Source organism: Procambarus clarkii, chromosome 2 (assembly GCF_040958095.1).
Source record: "Procambarus clarkii isolate CNS0578487 chromosome 2, FALCON_Pclarkii_2.0, whole genome shotgun sequence".
In the NCBI taxonomy this organism is placed as follows: domain Eukaryota; kingdom Metazoa; phylum Arthropoda; class Malacostraca; order Decapoda; family Cambaridae; genus Procambarus; species Procambarus clarkii.
The window spans coordinates 30,858,257-30,867,516 of NC_091151.1; the positions used below are offsets into that span (position 1 = coordinate 30,858,257).

The 9,260-nt window shown below is 35.9% G+C and overlaps 1 pseudogene; it reads left to right on the plus strand.

Annotated features, from left to right (window-relative positions):
* Nucleotides 1-501: 501 nt before the first annotated feature.
* Nucleotides 502-1,918, plus strand: LOC138366179 (NADH-ubiquinone oxidoreductase chain 5-like; annotated as a pseudogene).
* The last annotated feature ends 7,342 nt before the right edge of the window (nt 1,919-9,260 follow it).

Sequence of the window (9,260 nt, forward strand, 5' to 3'; positions counted from 1 at the left end):
CAATAGTACACCAAGAACTTCAACAAAATCTTGTAGATCTGAGGCAAAGTAAAATCGACACCAGTAATTCCATCTATCATCATACTATCAGGGGTTATTAAATTTAATGCCTTCTTTAGGTTTATGATGATTTTTATTAAGTATTAGAAATATAGCGGCTCCTCCTACGTTAAATTTGTTAGGAGAAATTAATTTAATTATTAGTATAGTTAGTTGAAGGAAGGTAAGGATAATTAGATTAATTGGCCTGTCTTTTTAGAGCAGCCTATACTTTATATTTATACTCGATTAGACAGCACGGGACATTTTTTAGGTCATTATATGCATGTTGTTCTGGAAAGTTAAGGGAGTATTATGTTTTAAGTCTCCATTGAATTCCTTTAAATTTAATAATTTTAAAGAGGGGTTTAGTTTTACCTATAATTTAATTTAAATAGTTTAAAAAAAAATATTGATTTGTGGTGTCAAAGTTATAAGAATTTATTTTAAATAGTGATTTGAAAATTCTCTATACATTTAGTAAGGTTAGTTTTTTTAGTTGTAAGTTCTTTATTATGTTTAAGTATGTCTTTAATGAGATTACAAAATTTGGCTAGGTATGTAATTGAGTGAGAATTATATTCTTTAAATTCCTCTTCTATTGTAGTAACTTTAGTATTTGATTGATTAAGTTTTATATTTTTAAGATTTATTTTATTTATTTCTTCTATAGTTATGTTTTATAGAGGAGAGTATATGAGGGGGATAAACATTATAATCGTTTTATGTATTTAGTACTTGCTTTTGTTATTTCAATAAATGCTTTAATTGTTAGGCCTAATTTAATTAGGATTTTATTAGGATGAGGTGGGTTAGGATTAATTTCTTATGTGTTAGTGATTTATTATCAAAATGAAAAATCTGCTAATGCAGGTATGGTGACTGTTTTATCAAATCAGGTGGAGGATGTAGCAATTCTTTTAAGTATTGCTTTGTTTTTTAGAATAGGGGGTTGAAATTTTATGGTTTGAAGATTATACACCAGTGAAGATATAATTTTAATAAAAGTATTAATTGTTGTGGCTGCTATAACAAAAAGAGCACAAATTCCTTTTTCTGCTTGGTTACCAGCTGCTATAGCAGCTCCAACTCCAGTTTCAGCTTTAGTACATTCGTCATCTTTGGTAACTGCTGGGGTTTATTTATTAATTCGATTTAGGCCTATCTTTGAAGGGTCTTTGGTTCAATCTTTTTTATTAATTATTTCTTGTACAACTATATTTATAGCAGGTCTTGGGGCAAATTTTGAGTATGATTTGAAGAAGATTATTGCCTTATCTACTTTAAGACAATTGGGGGTAATATTAAGAGTTTTATCTTTAGGATTTCCTGATTTAGCTTTTTTCCATTTACTAACTCATGCTTTATTTAAAGCTTTACTATTCCTATGTGCGGGTGTTGTTATTCACAGTTTGGGAGATTATCAGGACATTCGTATAATAGGGGGTTTTATTATTAGAATACCTTTAACTGGTGTTTGTATAAATTTATCAAATTTATCTCTATGTGGAATACCCTTTATGGCTGGCTTTTATTCTAAAGATTTAATTTTGGAGGTAGCTTTTATAAGTAATATTAATTTTATTAGGTTTATTATATACATTTTAGCTACGGGGTTAACAGTGAGTTATACTTTTCGTTTAATTTTTTATAGACTTACTAGAATAAGACATGTTAGTAATATGAGAAGGATTAGGGATAATGATTTTGTTATACCTAATCCTATAGTAATATTAAGATTGAGTTCTGTTTTAAGGGGAGCAAGATTATCTTGGGTAATATTTCCTGAGTATTATATAATTTTTTAAGGAGGTTTATGAAAAGTTTGGTTTTAATATTATTGTTAATTGGTTCTTTCATTGGGTATGTATTAATATAATGACATCGGTGGAACTCTTTTTGGGAGCGGAACCCAAACTGACAGGAACTAATATGGTGTATTTTACAAGATTTGAAGAACTGTTTGTAATTAATTTGTTCAAATATTTTTTATAATATAGGTAGACTTAATGTCGGTCTGTAATTGTTTATGTCAGCCGAATCATCTCCGTTATGAACTGGCGTTACTCTTGTTTTATTATTTTAACGATATCAGGGAAAATATGACACTCTAAGTGATTTGTTGAATAACAGATCTATGGGTGGTACCAGGGCATGAGCGGCACTCTTATATACCACAGGTGGTATTTCACTGATGTTCCCACCTTTAGTTTTTAGTGAGTGAATTATGGCTATAATAAGTCTGTCGGGCTGACTGGTAAAAGGAGCAGAGTTAGGAGAGCTGCTGGTGAGATTTGTAGTAACGTGTATCTGGGTCTCTGGGATTTTTCTGGCAAGGTTAGCACCAACTGATGAAATGAAGCTATGCAGTATATTGCCAATATAATCCTTACCACTTTAATTGTAAGCTTTACGTTTTGTGTATCTAAACACGTGGCTGAACACTCAAGCTACAGGTCCATTTTTTTTCTAAATAATTTACGGATAAATCTTGTAAATCAAAGAGGCTTCCTGTTCACTACAAAATATGGTATACCCATATTTTGTTTTACGGCATCGTCGGGTAAGTGGTTCCACGGCTTTATAACTCTATGGGTGAAAAAGCATTTTCTGTTCTACAGTGTGGCTTGTTGAGCTTGAACCCATTGCTCTTTGTTCCTGTTACATCTGACCTTTTGAAGAAATTGCTCGGATCTACATCTTCCACATTGTTCAATATTTTAACGGTTTTGATGGGATCCGCCCTGTCATGCCTGGGTTTGCAGAGTTCTTAGCCCAGTGGCCCTCAACCGTTCCTGATACGTGAGATGACTACAAGTTCCGGTATGATTTTTGTAGCCGGTGTTGCACCTTCTCCAGAGCACCTGTGTCTTTCTAAAGATGAGGTCTCCATGCCTGGATGCAATAATCCAGGTAGCGGCTCACCAGAGACTTGTGCAATTGAACGACTACCATTTTTTTCCTTGAAGCTAAAGGTACACTTGATTATTCCCAGGGTTTGGTTCGCCCTTTTTACTGCGGCTTCCACTTATTGTGCAACTTTTAGTGAAAGATGGATTCTGACTCCAAGGTCCTTTTCTTCATCTATCTGTTGTAAGGTAGTGCTGTCAGTTTAGTAGTTTAGTTGTGCCCACATGCAAGGCCTTGCATTTATCGACCCTAAAAAGCATTTGCCAGTCATCTGACCATTTGTGTTGTTCATGTAGATCTCTTTGTAAGGTCTCAATATCACCTTCACTTCCCACTTTACCATAGACCTTAGTGTCATATGAAAATTTGATGATGTTTTATTTTTTTATTTATTTATATATACAAGAGTTCTTACATTCTTGAACTGCTTGTACGTGTAGCGTTTCGGGCAAGTCCATAATCCTATGGTTCCTGGAATACGACCCCACGGAAAATCATTTAACAACCAAATACCCATTTTACCGTTGAGTTAAACAGAGGCTGTAGTTAAAGATTTGCGCCCAGTAAATCCTCCCTGGCCAGGATATGAACACAGGACAAAGCGCTCGCAAATCGCCTGGCGAGCGTCTTAACCACTGCACCACGGGGACAGAATATGTGGTTTGTAATATTCTCATTTATGTCATTGATACATATGACAAAAAAGGGTTAGCCCTAAAATGGGCCCCTGTGGCACCCCACTTAGCACATTTCCCCAGTCTGATTCATTCCCCTTTAGCACAACCCTTTGTTTTCTATGTTTTAAACATTGTTTTATCCTTTCCAGTATTCTCCCATTTATTCCATGTGCGTGTAAATTTCCTTACCATTCTCTCATGTGTTACCTTGTCAAAAGCTTTAGCAAAGTCCATTTAAGCTACACCTACCGGAAGTTCTTTTGTATGAATAGCCGGTTACCGTTTCCAGAAATGTGAGCAGGTTTGTAAGGCAGGACATATTTTTAGCAAACTCATGTTGCGTTGTTTTTACAAGATTGTTCTCTGTGAGATGCTGTTTAATTACCTGCCTGGGGGTTCTTTCCATGAGCTTGCAGATGTGTGATGTCAATCTGATCAAATGGTAGTTTTCTGCTTAGCTCTTTCTGTATTTGTTTTAAATAGGGGTAACATTTGCATATTTCCATTCCAGGGGAACTATCCCTTGGTCCAAGAATTTTCTGAAAAGGAGTTACAATGGCATGCATAGTGCATTTGCCAGTTCCTTTACGACCTTGGATTGAAATCCATCCACACCTGGAGCTTTTGAGTCTTTTAGTTTGTCAATGTTCTTCCTGATTGTGTTTCATGAAATGGGTATATCCAGTAATTAATTCTCTTCACCTCCCTCAAACACTTGTGTGGGTGATGGGATGTCGTTCAATCTTTCTTGTGTGAGTTCACATTTTTTCTAGTGTGAACTCTGGTATTTATTCACAGTGTTTGCTGCTCTTATATCATTCAGTATAACTAGGTTATTTTCATCTTTTAGGGGTCCTACAGAGACCATTATTTTGGTTTTACTAGCTAGTAAACTAGCTATTACTTACTTCGTATATGTGCATAGTATGATTTTGGATCCTTCTTTAGGTTTTGGGAAAGTTTTTTTTATAGTTTAGTTTAGCTAATCCAATTTCCTAGGTAGCTGAATTTAAAGCTCTTATATATCGTGGATTTATACCGTCTCAAGAGGATCCGTTTAGTTATTAACGCTCTTTTTACTCCTTGTGCCATTCATCTTGTTCCATTTTTTTCTTTCTCCTTTTTCTCACATATCTTTGTACCAGTTCACTAATTACCTTTTTGACATTTTCCCATGATGTTTTCATCCCGTGATCACCTATTAGCTCCCTCCATGAAGTGTTTTACAATTCCTCGTTCATTCCCTGATAGTTTCCTGGATGGTAATCTAGAAGGTCATCATCCTGGACCTTTACGAATGTTTCTGTAATTCTATTCCATCATAGAATATTGTGATCACACGATGGGGTGAGCTTTTTTCCTAGTAGAACTTGATCGATCATGGCCTCTTCTGATGTTAGCACAAAGTCCAGAATGTTGTTACCTCGAGTGAGCTCTGCCACACGTTGTATGAGAAATGAGTCCTGCACCAGGTCTAGAAATTGTTCTCCTTCTGCTTGTTTTAGTTAGTTTGGTTCATTTATTATGCACCCCATACCTATCTTGTGGGCGGTAGTGGAAAGGGTTACAGAGGCACATTATGGGCTCAGGGACTGAACACCAAAATTCATTTAGCTAAGCAAGTTAAATCTTGATGAGCTAGTCACAAAATTCAATATACGTCGTCACATCATCAATGGGTTCGAGATCGACAAAAAGTTCAGTTTCTAAATTAAGCAACTGACATATGTGGAGAGCTAGTGTCATAATTGATATGTTTGTACTGCACACCGCCCCCCATCCAATGGGAAGCGGTGGATAGGTTACAATCACTTAGTTACTACCTACAGTTAGCAAACTGGGGATATTTGGCTAAAATTTCTGGTAGCAGATCATTTTGAATGAAATATTTGCACATCTTTGGAACATTTGTTATAGAATTGCCTCTGAATTCACGTATCTTTTCGCACTCCATCACATAGTGACGGAGGGTGTGCGAATAATTTTGTTGACACAGTTTACATTTGGTCAGGTCTACATCAGCAGATAATGAGAACTCCCAGAGATACCTGTACCAGAGTCTAAGGCGAGTAGTAGTAACATCTAGAAGTCTGCTGATTTTATTGGATAAACCATAGATGTGTGGCTCCTCTATAATACAATAATACAATAATATAAACAATAAACCCTAAAGTATAGTAATCAACAATACTCCCTTAAAATTATAGCAACAAATATTCAAGATATATGATTAATAGAAGAAAATACTATAATCTTTCGTAAATATAATTGATTCAACCCTCCTATAGCCCCAACAATAGCAGATACCACAGCAGAAGTAAAAATTATAATTAAACTTCACTTATCATAAACCAAGTAAGTTAATAAAATTATAGGTCCTACTTTTTGTAAAGTTATTAAAATAATCGCTTGAATTCAACTTAACCCTTCTATTACCTGAGGAAATCAAAAATGAAAAGGAGCCACACTTAACTTTAATAACAATGATGAAGAAAATACTATCTTTAAATTTACCATCATTAAAATAAATAAAGCAGAAAAAATAATTATAATTGAAGCCAAAACTTGTACTAAAAAATATTATAAAATACTCTCCGAACTATAACGATTACTTCTAGAAGAAATTAAAAGAATAAAAGATAATAAATTTAACTCTAACCCCACTCAAGCTCCAAATCAAGTATCCGAAGAAATACATAATACTAACCCTAAAACTAAAGTAAAAAAAAAAGAGTATTCTAAAAGGAGAAACCACCGGAAAGAGAGAAATTGATCTCATTCACGGGGTATGAACCATTAGCTTTTCTTAGCTTATCTTTCAATAATATGAGTAAATTTTACATAATTAGTCACATCAAAACTATCCTTTTATCAGGCATCATATTATTTGTAGGTATACACCACTGCTGTGGCTTCAACACAACATTCTAATTTTAAATTATATAAATTAAATTAAAACTAATATAATAATAACAATCGTCACTCATAAAAACCTCTTTATATAAATTTTAATTATATTACCTTGAGTAACTTCTAAATAATAAGAACCTTTTATAATTGCACTAAATTCCCCTTGTCCTCCAAAATATTCAGATCACCCTTTATCTCCAACTTTATCATACCTTTTTCCTAATTTTAAAATATAGTAATTTAATTTTACCCTAGATAAAAAAGGTATAAACCATATAGATCCTGAAAACCTACTAAAAAAATATAAACTTAAACTACTTAAAGTTTCATTTAATATAATCTACACAGCGCATGACAAAAAGGAGTTCTTAACTGGACTCTTCATTAATCTGAGAAAGACCTTTGATACTGTAAACCATTACTACCTCTTACTTAAGCTTCACCACTAGGGAATCCGAGGCCTTACCCTTAACTAGATTCGATTGTATCTTAGTGACAGACACCAATATGTTGCCATCAATGATAAAACCTTCCCCGCTCTACCATTAACCGTAGGAATGCCCTGTGGCATTCCTACGGTTAATGGTAGGAACTGCAGGAATTTCCTGGTACTTTTCCTATTTCTTATATACATAAATGATTTGCCAAATATCTTTAACATTCTTAAAATCTTAACGCCTTAATTTGCCTGAAACGATATGCGCATTAGTGGCTTTAGGCATAGTATGTACTAGATCTATCTAGTAATAAAACATTCTGTTTCTAAGTACTTTTACATGAATAAACATTATTAACAATATTATTGTTATTATTATCAACCCATGAAAGGCTATTAAGTTAACTCAATGTACCTTCTTATAAATATACAAGCAGTACCCGACCACGCATTTCTGTGGCTCAGCAACGCATGTGCATTGCTGAGCCACAGCAACCTTCCCTGTCCCCCAGTCCTCCCCACCATTTCCCCCTCACTCGTCTCCTCGGCCACTCAACCATTCCCCACTCCACCGTATCCTCGTCCTCCCCACCTTCACCATCCCCTCTTCTCACCGTGCTCCACTCCCCTGTCCCTTTGTCCTCTCCACCATTCTCCATTCCTCCATCCCCTCATCCCCACCATCCCAAACTCTACTGTCCCCTCGTCCTTCCCCACCATTACCCCCTCCCTTGTCCTTTCGTCCTCCCCACCATCTCTCACTTCCGTCCACTCGTCATCCCCCCCATTCCCCACTCCCTCATCCGTTGCCTTCCCAAATGGTGTGATGTTCCCATCAGAAAATTGGGAACATCAAGTGATCTTATGTTCTCATCACTGAAATATAAGAAAAAAAATTAAAAAATGAAATGAAAATATGAAAAAAATATAGAAATAAACTATACCCACAAAATGAATGGTATGATAAACAACACAGCTCAATTCCAATGCAATTCACACAAAATAATTAAATCAAAATGAAAATAAATCAAAATATATGAAAATTCCATTTATCAAGGCAATCAGAAACATTGAAATGGAATTGTAACATATTTAGTATAGCAGGTGTGTTGCTCTTACATGCAACAGATGGCACTGTTTTTCAAGAAAAGCATAGTTTTACCTGTCACAGGTGTGGCATCTATACTTATACTTACGAAATGAATGGAATGGTAAACAACAATGCTCAATTCCAACACAATGTCACAAAATAATTCAATAAAAAATCAAATAAATCGAAATCCATGAAAATAAAATTTATCAGTGCAATCGAAAACATTGAAATGGAATTCGTGACATATTTAGTACAGCGTGCATGGTGCTGTTTTTCATAAATGCATGATTTTACCTGTCACAGTGGGTGGCATCTATATAATAGGTATATAAAAAGACGCACCTATTCGAATGCAACGTTGTGTCAAAATTTCAAAGCAATCGGTGAAGAACCAATGGAGATTACAGAGTGTGTTGCTCTTAGGCCCAACAGAAGGCACTGTTTAAAAAAAACATGTTTTTTCCTGTCACAGGTGAGGCATGTATATAATAGATATATAAAAAGACGAGCCTATTCGAATGCAACGTTGTGTCAAAATTTCAAAGCAATCGGTAAAGAGGTTTCGAAGATTTCCCTCACATGAATAACACATGAAAAATACAGTTTCTCAGAAAAAAACATGTTTTTTTTTACCGTCACAGACGTGACATCTATATTGTATGTATGTAAAAACCTGCTCGGATGCAAATGGAACGGTGTGTGAAAATTTCAAAGCAATCGGTGAAGAACTTTTGGAGATTAGCGGTAATGCACAAACGAACATTTCCATTTATATATATACTAGCAATACCCGGCCACGCGTTGCTGTGGCTCAGCAACCTTCCCTGTCCCCCAGTCCTCCCCACCATTCCGCCCCCCTCAACCGTCTCCTCGGCCTCTCAACCATTCCCCACTCCCCCCTCCCCTCGTGGTCCCCATCATTCCCCCACTCCACCATCCCCTGCTCCTTCCCACCATGCCCCACTCTCCTGTCCCTTTGTCCTCCCCACCATTCTCCATTCCCCCATCCCCCTCATCCCCACCATCCCAAACTCCCCCATCCCCTCGTCCTTCCCCACTATTACCCCCTCCCTTATTCCTTCGTCCTCCCCACCATCTCTCACTTCCGTCTCCTCGTCATCCCCACCATTCCCCTCTCCCTATTCCAATGCCTTCCCAAATAGTCTGATGTTCCCATCACTGAAATATAAGAAAA